We start from the raw sequence: 13,945 nt of genomic DNA on the forward strand, positions 1-13,945 counted from the left end.
GCCACCAGCTGAGCAGAGAACTCTGAACCAGGGACTGTGTCGCTCCCCAGCCTCAGTTTCCCCATCTGTGCAGGGGACGATGATCCCTCCCTCTCAAGGCCATAGTGAGGCTCAGCGAGCAGAGGTCTCGGAAGCGCCTGGCACCCAGTGGGCCCTCGATCAGAGCTCGGACCTCCCTGGTCCAGCCCGCCCGGGGCTGGCTGTCCCCCAGGGGACTGTACTGGGAGCGTTATTTTTAACTGGGACTCCAGCGTGCTGGGCAGTGGCTCTGAAGGCTGCGGGGAGACCACAGGGAGAGCAACACCCCGGCTCTCAACGCCAGGAGACCGCGGCGAGGAAAAGTTAGGAGAGCCGCCCTGTGTTCACAGTCTGCCCTGTAGCCCTTTCTGCGAAATTATGTCACGTCACCCAGTGCTGTTTATAAACCGAGCGCTGTTTATAAACTTTCCCAAGCGGGGCGCCGGGGGAAGGGGCTGCAGCCCGGTCTCCCCACTGCTCACCGCCCCCCGGGAGCTGTCGACGGCCCCTCCTACGAGCCCACGTTTGCACAGCAAAGTTGGGGTGCTGGCCTCCGGCCAGACGCTGCCCGTTTGTTTCAACACCTCCAAGTGCTCGCAGCTGACCAGCCCTGGGTATTTTTAAAACCCTGGCCTGGGCCAACCTCTTTGTCACATTCCGGTCGGGGCTTGGATGGAGTGCATGCCCCAGTTAGGGGAGCTGAGGGTTTGGGATTCATTTGACAACAAACCTTTCACCAAATTCCAGGGCCTGTGAGCCTACTGTGTGCCAGACCCTGTAGCAGGAATGGAAGCCCCCGGGGGCCAAACTCACAGAGTCTGCCCTCAGGTGGCCTCAGTCTGGAGGGGACATGGTGACAAGGGCTAGAACAGAGGCTGAGATGGCAGTTGTCACCCAGATTTCGGGACTTCCCTGGTGGTCCAGTGGCTGAGGCTCCACGTTCCCAGAGAGGTGGGCCCAGGTTCGATCCCCGGTCAGGAAACGATTCCACGTGGGTCAGCTGAGTTTGTGTGCTGCAATTAAAGATCCCGCATGCCGCAACAAAGACCTGGCATGTATAAACAGACTTAAAAAAAAAAAAGCAACAAACTCGAATATCTAAGGGCCAGCAGGGTGTGTAAGTGAATGAAGTGGGCCTGGTGTGAGGCGACAGGGAGGGAGGGGTCCGCCATGAACCGGCAAAGCTCAGGCCCATGAGGAGGCGACGGCCGCTCCCCAGCTCTGACCTCTGTCATCACGAGGGGAGCGTGCCTCGTGTGCTGAGAGCTTCAGAATTTTCAAGAGAGGCTGTAAATCCAGGTCTATGTGGAATTTCATGCAAAAAATCTCATGACTTTTAAATGTTGGCAACAAGTTTTTAAAAAAATGTTAAAAACATTCTGAGAGCCAAATGAAACCCATTTGTAGGCTGGACTCTGCCCACAGAGTCAAGTTGATGGGGGCAAGCCGTTTGTGCTTGCTGATGGAAAAGATGCATTATAAAATGCTCGCCAAATGCGAGCTGAGCACCTACTATGGGCCACTTCTACTGTTCTAGACCCCAGGGAAAGCACAGAAAGCCTGATGGCTGCCATTCCTGCCCTCATGTGGCCCATAGCCTGTGCTGTGCTGGAGGTGGCTTGTCCTGGCCGGCCAACTCTGCAAGCTGGCTTTTACACAGCCATCACAAAAACTCTAATTATTCGAAGTTACAGTTAATGATAATACAGATAAAGGCAACAGCTACTCAAAACTCGTCACTTTCTAACTGACATACAGTTTTCTGTGTTCTTGAGGTTATTGACATCTATTAGTGCATCACAGAATACTCTGCACCATCTACCATACTATGCGGTGGAAAGAGTATCTGAAGGCAGGACACTGGACATCTCTTCTCTACTCCACCGTCAGGGAAGTCATGCTGGGAGCTTGAGACTGGCCACAGGGGGAGAACTCACACCATAGAAATTGGCAAATGTAAACATCAGAGCTGCCTCCTTGCCGAGAGCCAGTCAAACATTTAGCAGCAAACCATGGTGAGACAAATATACTGATAGTAAGTAATATGTCAGATCGTGGCAACTACGATGAAGGAAAATAAAGTAGGCTGGGGTAGTGGTGAAGGTGCTGGCTATTTCACACGGGCAGGTCGTGGAAGTCTTCTCTGAGGTGATGCTATTTGAGCAGAGACCTGAATGAAACGACAGACTGAAGCAGACAGATATCTGGTTGAAGAAGTTTCAGGCAAAGGGAACAGCAAGTTTCTGCCTAGGTCCAGAGACGAGTTTTCTAGCTCAGGAACAGGGAGGAGGTGTGTGTGGCAGGAACAGAGGTGGACAAAGGTCAGATCATACAAGGTCTCATGGGCCTCGGAGAGGAGGAGGTTTTTATTCTAAGAAGGAAGAGGAATTCTAGAGAGCTTTGCGCAGGGGTGCAACCTGCCTTAATTTATCTTTGACAAAGGTACTTCCTGCTGTGATGGAGCAAAGCTGGAAGCCTGGAGCCGAGGGAGGGGACTGTGGTCACAGTTAAGTGGGTGAGGGTGGCGGCCGCCTGTGCCCTGGTGGTGTGTCTACGACAGTGGCGCAAGAATACGGATTTGGACGTATTGACATTCGGCAGCTGAGTTGACAGGCCTTCTGATGGACGGGATGTGTGGGGTGGGGCAACAGGGAATCATATAGCCCCTAGGTTTTGTCCTGAGCCTCTGGGTGAAGAGCAGCACCATTTACTGAGAGGGGAAGATAAGTGGGAAGGGCTGGAGTTTTAGGAGGGGAAAGGGGAGGCTCTGAGGTTCTCTGTGATGTTTGAGGGGTCTGGGTGACTCCCGTGTGGAGGTGAACACTCGCCACTTGGACATCAGGGTCTTGCCAGTGGGAGGCCAAGGTGGTTCTGGAGGCAGTGTCTCATGGTTGCTATGGCAACCCCCAGGCAGGGGGACAATACTGCTGGGGGGTGGGGAGGGGAGTTCTGGGAAGGCCCCACAGTGGAGGAATTGTGACAGATAAGGAGAAGCATCTGGCAGGTGGAGAATGGAGAAATGGGGGAGAGCTCAGCAGGGCGCAAAGGCACAGTCTTTTTGGAGGATGGTGTTGGAGGGGGCCTCGGGGTGGGAGAAAAAGCTGGAAGGGCCCAGAAGGGCAGATCTCTCAAAGGACTGCTTTTTTTAGCCAAAGGTGGCAGGAGTGTACCCTCAGGGCATGGGGCAGAGCCTGTCAGCGGGTTCAGGGCACAAAGAACCCCTTAGGAAGGAAACGCTGCATCCACTCTGGCCTTAGGTTGCTCACGCAGAGGATCCCCTGGCCTCCCCTGTCCACGGTCCCCCCAGCACCCTGCCCCCAGTGTACACGGCAGAACACCCCTCCTACCCAGCCCAGGGCACTGGCCAAACCAGCCAGTTTCTTGGAGACTTTCACCGACTAACCAGGAAAACAAAATAACTCTGAAGAGAGGGAGGCAGGTCAAGGGAATATTCTGGAAACTTTGGTTTCTGGATTTCCATCAGGTGGAAGGGCCAGGAGGTCACTTCCCCAGATTGAGGGATGACTGAGGTAAACGCCGCCTGGCAGGGACTCGGTGTTTACAGGAACTTTGCAGCCGACCTCGGGTATAGTCCTGGGGGACAGGGAGGTGGCCCTGGACTCGGGTCTGCCCTGTCCCCTCTTCTTCAGGTCTGCGTTCAAAGGCAGGTTTTTGCCACATATTTGCAGTGTGATCTTGGGCACGTCATCTTTCTGAGCTCAATTTTCTCGTCTGTACACAGGGGCAACAGTGTCCCAGGCCTCCTGGAGATGCTGGGGGACGAAATGATACAAAACAGATCAACAATTTAGCCCAGGGGCCTAGCTCATGCCAAATTCCCAGTAAATGTTGGCTGTCAATCATTATTTGCAAATTTATTAATTATCAATCACTTACTGTATAAGTAGGTATTGAGCTGTAGACACTATCTCAATTAAATCCCATTCCTTTCCTGTAAGAACTATCACTGACTCCATTTTACAGACAGGGAAACTGAGCCTCTGAGATTTGACCTGGCTTCCCCGAGGTAAGTTGTCACAGTGGACGCAGCTAGGATTTATCCAACCCTGCATTTGACCTCATAACCCATTCCTGTATTCGTTCTGGGTTCATTCCTGGTTCTGCCTCCTGTGAATGGAATCAGGCGCCGGAATTCTGGGAAACAATAATCCATGTGACCCCCAGGATCCGTCCACTCCAGCTGGGAATCCTGTCTTTCCCGGAGCCAGCCAGTTCAGGCTGCACCCTGGGTCTGGGGCCTGGACAGGACATGGATGCTGGCGGCCCCTCGGCAGGGTGTGCAGGGGTAGAGCCGTGCTAGGCCAGCCTGCGGCTGTGCCTCTGAAATCAGGAGTCCAGCCGGGCACCCATGTCCCATCAATAAACGTGCCCCAAAATAGCTCACGGGGCCTGGCCAGGGCAAGAGGACTGGGACGTCCTGTTCCCACCAGCTCTGGCCAGAGAGTGACTGTGTTCTTGGCCTTCCCCGTTGGAGGCTGCTGGGAGGGAGGGCAGAGCTCATCCTGCCTGTGGGCTCATGGGAATGAGCTGAGCCCTTGGGCACCAGCACCCCCAACTTGGGGCGCTACAATGCATCCCAAACACACTGAAGGTGGAACCGGGCCAATGGCTTTTATCTCTGTAGAGAGTCTGCTGGGGAGGTTAAGAACTTGGTGTGGGTTCAAATTCCTAGCTGTGTGCCTTTGAGCAAGTGATTTCCCGGCTCCGAGCCTTGGTTGTCTCACCTGGAAAATGGGAACAAACATTTTCTGGGGTTGCAGTGGTGCTTCAGTGAGAACGGGTTGGAGACTTGGCAGGTTTATCATCTACTCCTCTTCCTCCCTCACCCCCTGCAGTGTAAATCCCACCAGGCAGGAACCTTTATGGTGCACTGCTGAGCTCCAAGGCCCCTGGGAGGTGCCCACGGCCATTTGTTGAATAAATGAATGAGGGAATGAATGACTGGAAATGCCAGGCACACAGCAAGTGCTCAGATAGGCCTAGCAGTTCTCACAGTTTAATGTGCCTTTGAAAAAAGAGAAACTCAAGGATCAAATGTGACTCACATCCAGGGTCGGTCAAGATGTGGAGAAAGTTCAAGTGAGTCCAGGGGAAGAAAGACAAGGACCAGAGGGAACCGGAGCGCACGAAGCAGGGTGGATGAGGCTGCTGGAAGCAGGGGATGTGGGGACGGTGGACACTGGTCTGGAGTCCCGGGTCTGGGGTGCTAGGAGCACCAGTCTGCTGGTTGGACGTCCCAGGGAGCAGCGCCTCCTCACTTGCTACCTCCTGAGTCACCCCGTGAATGTGAATATGGGGGCTCCGGGGCTTCTGCACCTAAGGATCTGAGTATAAGGGGAAGGATGAGCGGGTTGGGCGGTTCACGCTCATATAATCCTAGCAACCGTGCTGATTCATGGTCAGTTCTTCAGTCTGCCTGCGGCCGAGCACAGGACTTTGCATGTGCCAATGCTCTGAATCTTGCAAACAGCCTTAGGAGATGGGTGCAACTCTCATTACTCCCATTTTACAGATGAGGGCACTGAGGCCCAGCTGGCGTGGGCTGCCCCAGGTCACAAGGACAGTGAGTGGTCAAGCCTCCTTTGCAGCACTCTGGCCACATGTGACCACAAAGTGTTCCCCGGACACACAGGCTCTTCTATCCCAGGTCCCTCACATGGAACACACTCAACCTTGTCTTTTGGCTGGGCCAGCATCACACTTCCTCAGGCCCGTCTTTGCACGCCCCTCCCCTGACCTCTCCCCACCCCCAGCTCCTGCTGTCTCTTGCTGAGCTGTGATGGTTGCATATTCGTCTGTCCTCAGGGTCTGGGCCTCGGTTGAGGAATCTGCATTTTCTCTGGGGCACAGTACCCAGTGCCGAGGGGGCACTGCTGGAAACTGTGGAATAAATGCACCCTGGGGCAGAGCTGTGAACCAAGAGTCTTGAGTCCATAATTGCACTTGGGCCAAGTGGTGGGTGGAGGGGATGCCAAGACCACCGAGTCTCAGGTTACACTCTGGGGCCTGATCTGTCCACATACAGAGAGACACCCCTGTCCAGTGGTCAGTGCTCAGGCCCCAGGGCACAATAGTGTGCGTTCAAATACCAGCATAGCAGCCTTCCCTGGTGGTCCAGGGGCTTAGAATCCACCACTCACTCACCTTGTGACCTGGGGCAGCCAATGCCACCTTTCTGGGCCTCAGTGTCCTCATCTGTAAAATGGGAGTAATGACAGTCGTGCCCATCTCCTAAGGCTTCCACAGGATTCAGGACCTGCCAATGGAGGGGGCACAGATTCAATCCCTGGTCCAGGGAGATTCCATATTCCTCGGGGCAACTAAGCCCATGTGCCACAGCTACTGAAGCCTTCGCACCCGGAGCCCTGGCCTCTGTAATAAGAGATGCCATCACAAAGAGAAGCCCATGCACATCAGGTAGAGAGCAGCTCCCACTCACAGCTAGAGAAAGCCCACGTGCAGTCACGAAGACCCAGTGCAGCCAAAGCTAGATAAATAAAACAGATACCAGCATAGCTACCACCCTTTCAAGGGGCCCTGGGCATGTGATTTCACCCGTGGCCTCAGTTTTCTCCATCTGAAAACTGGGAAAGCGATAGGGTTAGTGTGACCGTTAAATGAATCAAATATCTCAACAGTGCTGAGAATCATGCCTTTGTGTGCTTGCCAAGTCGCTTCAATCGTGTCTGACTCTGCTATGCTATGCACTGTAGCCCGCCGGCTCCTCTGACCATGGGACTCTCCAGGCAGGAATACTGGAGTGGGCTGCCATGCCCTCCGCCAGGGCATCTTCCCGACCCAGGGACCGAACCCTCGTCTCATTTCGTCTCCTGCATGGGCCAGTGGGTTCTGTACCACTAGCACCAAGAATCATCCCTAGCACATGCCAAATGCTTTACGAGCAGTAGCAGTATTATTATCATTAGGCAAGCTGGGTTAAGCCGGGCCAGAAGTAAGAAGTTTGGACTTCATCCCTGAGGGTTGGGTAGCAGTGGGCAGATTTTTTTCAGCTGGCTCTGAGCTGGTTTCAACAACACGGAGAGAGACGTGAGGGCGATGCTAGACGATCGGCACCAGGAGCTGCTGGGCTGTGCTCACACTTCTCTGCCGTGCCGACGGACCGCTCACGACACCCCGTGGGAGAGCCCTGGTGCCCCCTTTTCAGATAGGGAAACCTTGCCTCGGCAGCAGCAAGTCACCTGCCCAGGGCATACGGCCGATTAAATAGCAAACCAGGATTTGAGCCCAGTTCCCTGTTGCTGCTGCTGCTGCTGCGTCGCTTCAGTCGTGTCCGACTCTGTGCGACCCTATGGACAGCAGCCCACCAGGCTCCTCGTCCACGGATTCTCTAGGCAAGAATACTGGAGTGGGTCGCCATTTCCTTCTCCATCTCTGTTGCTACTATAACAAATTATGTCAAATTTAGTGGCCCAAGATAACAGACACTTGTTACCTTATGGCTCTGGAGGTCAGAAGTCCAACATAGGTCTCCCCAGGCTAAAATCAAACCCAGGGTTCGCTCCTCAGACTCCGCTTCTTGCCTTTTCCAGCTTCTAGATGCCACGCATATTCCTGGCTCACACCACTCCAACCTCGGCTTCCCTCAAACCTCTCCTTCTCGGACTCTGACCCTCCTGCCTCCCTCTCATAAGGATGCTTGCCATTACATTGAGCCTACTGCATAATCCAGGTTAATCTTCTCATCTCCAGATTCTTTTTTTAAATATATTCTCAGAATTGGATTAGAAATGTCCAGCCTAATTAAACAAATTTTTTTAACTTCTAAGATAATAAACTTCCTAATCTTTCAGCAGTAATATTAGATGCCAAAAGACATGGAACTATATCAAGGTTTTGAGTGGATATAAATTAGAAATCTAGCTTTCTGTTCACACTAAGTCAAAGAAGTGGAATCAACCATCATAAATTTTTTAGCTAGGCAAAAATTCATAAGTTTTCTAAAATATACATATTATACATACTATATAATATATATATATATGTGTGTGCATACAAAAGCTTTTCTACTATGCTTGATAAAGGCTTGGGAAAGAACAACCACAAAAAAAGAGATGGAGAAATTGGAAAACATAAACTAAATGAAATGGAAGCGATGAACATGAGAGAGAAACAAACTCGCTAAAAGTAAAGCATCCTCATATAGTCCAGTTGTTTTTGAACACGGATGCTCATTAGAAACGCAGCCCCATCTCTAGATTCTCTACCATGTCTCCCAAGTCCTTTTGTCACATGAGGTGGCGTAATGACAGGTGCTGGGGATTGGGACATGCACATCTTTGGAAGAGCCATCCTTCTTCCCTGGGGGCTCAGACAGTAAAGAGTCCGCCTGCCATGCAGGAGACCTGCGTTCTATCCCTGGGTGGGGAGGAGGGTGGAGAAAAAATGACTACTCACTCCAGTCTTCTTGCCAGGAAATCCCGTGGACAGAGGAGCCTGGCGGGCTGCAGCCCAGGGAGCCGCACAGAGTTGGACATGACTGAGTGACTCACACTTTCACATTCATCTCTGGAGGGGCGTCACTCTGCTTGCCACAAACCTGGAATCCAGGCCCAACCCAGCCTCTGGGGCTTCCCGGGCGAGTACCCTAGGCTGCAGGATCTATAATGCGAGGTGGCCCGGCGTGGTGGTAGGGAGTGTGGGGAGCCTGGGTCTCTCATGCAATCCTGGGGTCTTCATGTAAGGAGGCCCCAAGGAAGGAGGCGGGCCAGGCTTGGACATGGGGTCTGGAGGCCCTCAGAGCACTACCCCAGCTGGCAGAGGAAAGGTGGGCCCCAAGCTGCCAGTTTCTAACAGAAGCTGGAAACCCTGGTTTTTATGTGAAATCTCCAGTTTTTAAGTGTTGACAAATGATTCAAAATTATGAAAAAAAAACAAAACCTTACACACACAGCACACACACCCACACTGTATATGAGGTTGCGTAGAACACATCTGAGGCCAGGTGAGGCCCACAGGCGGTGAGCTCCTGACGGCCAGCCTGCCTGGGAGAGAGCAGAGGTGAGGGCGTGCCGCGGGCAGCGGGTGCCGGACGGTCCCCGGAGGAGCCTGGAGGAGGCCGAACCGCTTCCCTGGCTCCACTAGGTGGGGGCAGCCTGGACAGGGAGTGGTCGAGAGGGGGCTGGGAGGCTTCGAGGAGATGGAGAAGCAGAGGGAAATCACACTGCGGCCGGATCAGTCCAGCCCCAACCCCAGCGGTGACCCCAGGGGTGACCCCAGGTGGGCAGGCTGCTGTGTGGTCTTGGACAAGTTCCCTGGCCTCTCTGCCTTCCTTTCCTCTTGTGTCCAGTTCCACGCATTCTGTGAGCAAACCCCCGATTTGTGCCAGGCACTGTCCGGGTCATGGAGTGGCATGAAGCAGGGCAAGCTCCTGCCTCCAGTGGCCATGGCCGAGCTGGTGGCGTGGAACGGAGCCTGGGCTTAATCACCAAGTGAGAACCGGACAGAGGTCAGTTCGTCTCCCTCCACCAACCCTTGCTTTTGCCGCCTTATCCCTAACGTAGCTGTGGCTCATGACGTCCACTCATTCACCGAGCACCAACTGAAAGCTACATATTCACCCTCAAAATCCGGAGACTGATGTCACTAGGGCTCCCATTTTACAGGTGGAGAGACTGAGGCCAGGACGCATAGATCGCTCAGTGAGGAAGGGGCTATGGTGGGAAGGAACCCTGACCCCAGAAACTATTCTCGCAGCCCCCCTCTGCCTTAACCTTTAGCTACTTACCAGTCCCTGGGAAGCTTAACGCCATCAGCTGGGGCCTCCTTGGAGGTAACATGGAGGAAATGTCCTCTCTTTGTGCTAAACTCGGTCCGGAATTACCTCTTCCCAACTTCAAATGGGCCCTGGTTCCTGACCTTGTTGACTGAGTGGCCCTTGGCGCCTTGAGAGGTTTCAAACAACCGATCCTCTTTCATCTTTCTGGACTTGGCATTTTTCTGTCTGTCTGCCTGAGGCTGTTCTGGCCTTTTACCATAAGTGTCCAGTCCCTGGACCCACTATGTGCCAGGCACTTGAGGGGCATGACCTCACTTAACCCTTAACAAGGCAGGTGCCAGGGCTAGGTGGGGTGAAATCACTTGCCCAGAGTCACACACCCATGAGCGGGATGGCTTCAAAGTCACCCTGTGAACCTCTGCACCACGCGGCTGCTCCCCACCAACTGATGGGAAGGGAGATTTTCTGCTCTTCCCCAGAAGCTTCACCCTCCTTCCAGCAGCCCAGTCTCAATGTCTGAGAATTTCATTTTCCATTAGTCCCCCTGGGAGGGCTCCTTCCTGGGACTGGGGAGCTGGGGTGCTGACGTGCTCTGAGGCCTCCCTCCCAGCCCCTTCTCTCGTGTCTGGTGTGTGGTTCCCGGGTGGGAAATTCTCCCCGATCTTGTCCCCCTCTAGTCTCCATCGCAGGGGCAAGCAAAGAAGGGCATGAAAGGTGGGCACTGCGGGCAGGGTGTGGGACGGGTTTTAGGGTCCCAGATTCCAGCTGCCCAGGGTAAGTCCGGTCAGAAGGGCGGAGTTGCCCAGATCGAATTCGGCTCGTTCTTATCAGCTGCAGAGCTCTTCGGGCAGGCAGTGTGGAATCAAAGGAGGCCAGGGCTATTTGCTTACTTTCTTTCCTCCTCTTTGGCAAAAGGAGATCAAAGCCAATCCTCTGCTCTGCCCAGCTCCCCCTTCCTCCTGTCCTGCTCTCCCTAAAAAGACTAAAAGGACACTAAAAAACCCAAAATTTGAGGAGGGTTTGTCCTCCCACCTCATTTTCCCTGGCATGACTCTGCTCTGAGCCCTGGCTCATGCATTTTACAGGAACAACGGCAACATTCCTGCAGGCGATAAGCAACAGATCTTATTATTCCCCTGGCAGAGGGGGAAACTGAGGCACCCTGAGGGAAAGTCACTCTTCAGAGGTCACTCAAGCTTCTGACTCCCCGGTCTAGGTTCTCAAGCCACACCCCTCCTCGGCGTCTGTAGGTCCACCAAGAAAAACGACGTGAGCATAAAGGGGGCCGACAGCAGGCATCCGAGCTCCAATGTCCCCTGAGTCTCTCTGCTGTGCCAGCCCTGAGTTCAGGGGCTACGAACTCCAGTGACTTCAGGGCCCAGAGAAGACACACAGATGATGAAGGCGGCTGGGGTGGGGGGCCGCGTGGGCAGGGGGAGGCAGCAGCAGGGAGTGAGGGGGACGCGGTGAACAAGAAAGCCCTGGAGTTTCAACTCTGCGCCAGCCCACGGCTGCCTCAGGAAAATGAGGGTCTCGTACTTTTAAGGTTTTCAGGCAGAAACCCAGACATTTTATGTGAAATCTGTGTATTTTTTTTAATAAAGTGGAAAATGAGAGTCTTTTTATTTTAGTGATAAATGGAATAAATCGATAATGTGCTATGCTGGCACCCTGGATTCAATGTTCCTTCTCCCCAGTGAGTTCAAATACCACCTTTGTGATAGTTCTTCCCACCGTTCTTCTATTTCATACTTTTCCTTGTAAACTCCAAAATGAATTTATCCCATTAAACAAATCCTGTGGGTCACTACTTGAAACAGCATCGGTTTATATATGTTGGCACAACTGCCCTTTGAAAGATGTGAAGTCTCCCCACCTATTTTATTCTCATCTTATTTCCTGCCCGTTGGGAAGATATTTTAGTTTTCTTCCAAAGTCTCTTGATTTTTAAATGATGGCAAAACTCCAAGATGTTGGAACTGCGTGGCCTAAGTAACGCCTCCCCTGTATGGGCTGCGTCTGGCCCGGGGCCCCCTTTTGCCCCCTGAGATTCTGGCGGCCTCACCCCAGGGGGTTGGGGGTGGGGGAGCTGAACATGCTGTCATTCAAAGATAACCCTGTCCCAGGCGGAGAGATCTCCGGGGCCAGGGAACTCAGAGCAGGCTGGGCTGAGAAACTCCGGGATGTTCACCCCTTGACACAGCCCAAGGAAAGGCAGGGCACCCACTTCCTTCACGTCCAGCCAGATAAGCCTGCAAAGGCGACGCTTCCCTGCAGGGGCTCTGGCCAGCTCACTTTTAACCAGCTCTTAAAATAGCAATTAAAAGTAATCCAGATGGCTTGGTTTTTAAAAAGAAAATTTTTAAAATTGGAAGAAAACACAGTTGGTCCAGGAGTATCTACTGAGGCCCGCTAAAGCCAGGTGCTGCTCAAGGAGCTGTGAATGCGGTTCCAGCTTTGTGGTGTTTATGCTCTAGTGGGAAACACAGGTCGTGAATCCAGAAACAGATGGAAAACCAAGGTACCCCCCCGTGATGACAGGTGCATGAAGAGATGAAGGTGGTGGGAGGCGGGAGGGTCCGTGTAGATGGGCCCGGGGGTGGCCTCTCAGCGGAGGAGCCAATTTGCTGAGACCCGAGTGATGGAAGAGAGACATCAGGGAATCAGTCTCCCTGGCACTTCCAACACCCAGGAAAACCTCTGTGACTTCTGGGTGAATCTCCTGCCAAACTGTTATCTATACAGTTAAAAAAATTTTTTTTAATTTCCATTTTACATGTTTACATTTTCTAAAAACCAAAAGTGGCCACATAGTGTTTATAACCACCTTCTTTTCCTACTCAGAGTGTCAGTCTCCCATCTACAAACCAGTTGATCTCAGTAGCTACCCCACGTGAGGGTGAAGCAGGTGGCTGTGAAGATTACTGCCCAAGAAAATGGCCTATGGCAGATGATTGCCATTATTGCTATTTTTTTTTTAGAGTCACTTTTCAAGAGCAGCCCTGAGAGGTGGAGAGCATCATTTCCATACTACAGGGGCAAGTGGAAAGGCTGAGATGAGAGCTGGCTGGGGAGAGAGCAGGACGCCATCCCACCCCCCCACCCCAGCCCCAGACTCTGCACCGTGAAACCTCAACCACATAGAGCCCCTTCCTCCCCAGAGAGGAAGTTGAGGCCGAACCCAGGGACTTGTTTTCAGTTGTTTTTTTCCTCTCTGCGATGTCGTTCGTTTTTTATGAACATCGCACTTATCTGATGTCACAGGTTGGGGGAATCCAAACCACAGATACAAATATGCCCTGTTATTCTTTGAAGGATTGTGCGGCGAGATAAGGGAGCTCGGCGCGGCGCGGCGGTGTTGGGGCCGGGTCGGGTACAGCGTGCAAGGAGGCATGGTTTGTTTTTGCAGAACTAGGAGCGTCAGTGTTTGTTCGGAGCCGTCAGCATCTTTGGTGGGAGCTTGGTCGCCGGTCGCCATCACCTGGGTCATGTGGGGTGTGCTTGGCGCTCACCCTTCCCGGGGCCAGAACAGCAGGTGGGGGCACAGGGGAAACCCACAGGCATCATCGGGACCACAGCCTCATCATCTCCTGAGAATGCTGCTGAGAGCGCCGGTGGCCCAGCGGTGCCTGAGGCTAACACACACCGCTCCCTGCCATCTTCTGGTAGATTCTGAGTTAACTCGAAAATCCTGTTTGGTTTCCCTGTGCTTTTTGAGACTGTCACTCGAACACCTGAATCCCCTCTCTGACCTAAGCACTATGAGGCCTGCAAAACCCTGCTTCCTCCCTGGCCCCCGTCCGGAGTCTAATCCACACGCAGTCAGTGAGGTCCTGTGAACACCCAAGTCAGGTCACACCCCTCCTCTTCTCAGAGTCCTCCTGCGGCTTCCACTGCACCCAGGGTTGGTGCCAAGTGCTCTCAGCGGGCTGCAAGGTTCTGTCTGACTTCCCCTTTCCTCCTCACTCCTTCACCCCTCCCACTCCCTGCGCTGGCCTCCACCGTGCCTCTTTGGGCCTCAGGGCCTTTGCACTTACTGCTCCCTTACTTCCTTGACTGTGATACATTCTTATCAGAGAGACTGTCCTTGACTCCCACCAAAATGGTGTCCCTTTCCCCAAATGCCTACCGCTCACCCAGCTTTCTTTTTCTCCCCAGCCCTCTGTTACT

At 53.2% G+C, this 13,945-nt stretch overlaps 1 long non-coding RNA gene across 1 annotated transcript; it reads right to left on the reverse strand.

Moving 5' to 3' along the window:
- Window positions 1–1,931: 1,931 nt before the first annotated feature.
- Window positions 1,932–11,152, reverse strand: LOC138990390 (uncharacterized). The gene is made up of 3 exons (XR_011466454.1): window positions 9,785–11,152; window positions 6,184–6,295; window positions 1,932–3,791 (listed from the first exon to the last, which is right to left on the reverse strand). It is a non-coding gene; the product is annotated as an uncharacterized lncRNA (long non-coding RNA).
- Between the last annotated feature and the right edge of the window lie 2,793 nt (window positions 11,153–13,945).

This window comes from Bos mutus, chromosome 13 (assembly GCF_027580195.1).
Source record: "Bos mutus isolate GX-2022 chromosome 13, NWIPB_WYAK_1.1, whole genome shotgun sequence".
Classification (NCBI taxonomy): domain Eukaryota; kingdom Metazoa; phylum Chordata; class Mammalia; order Artiodactyla; family Bovidae; genus Bos; species Bos mutus.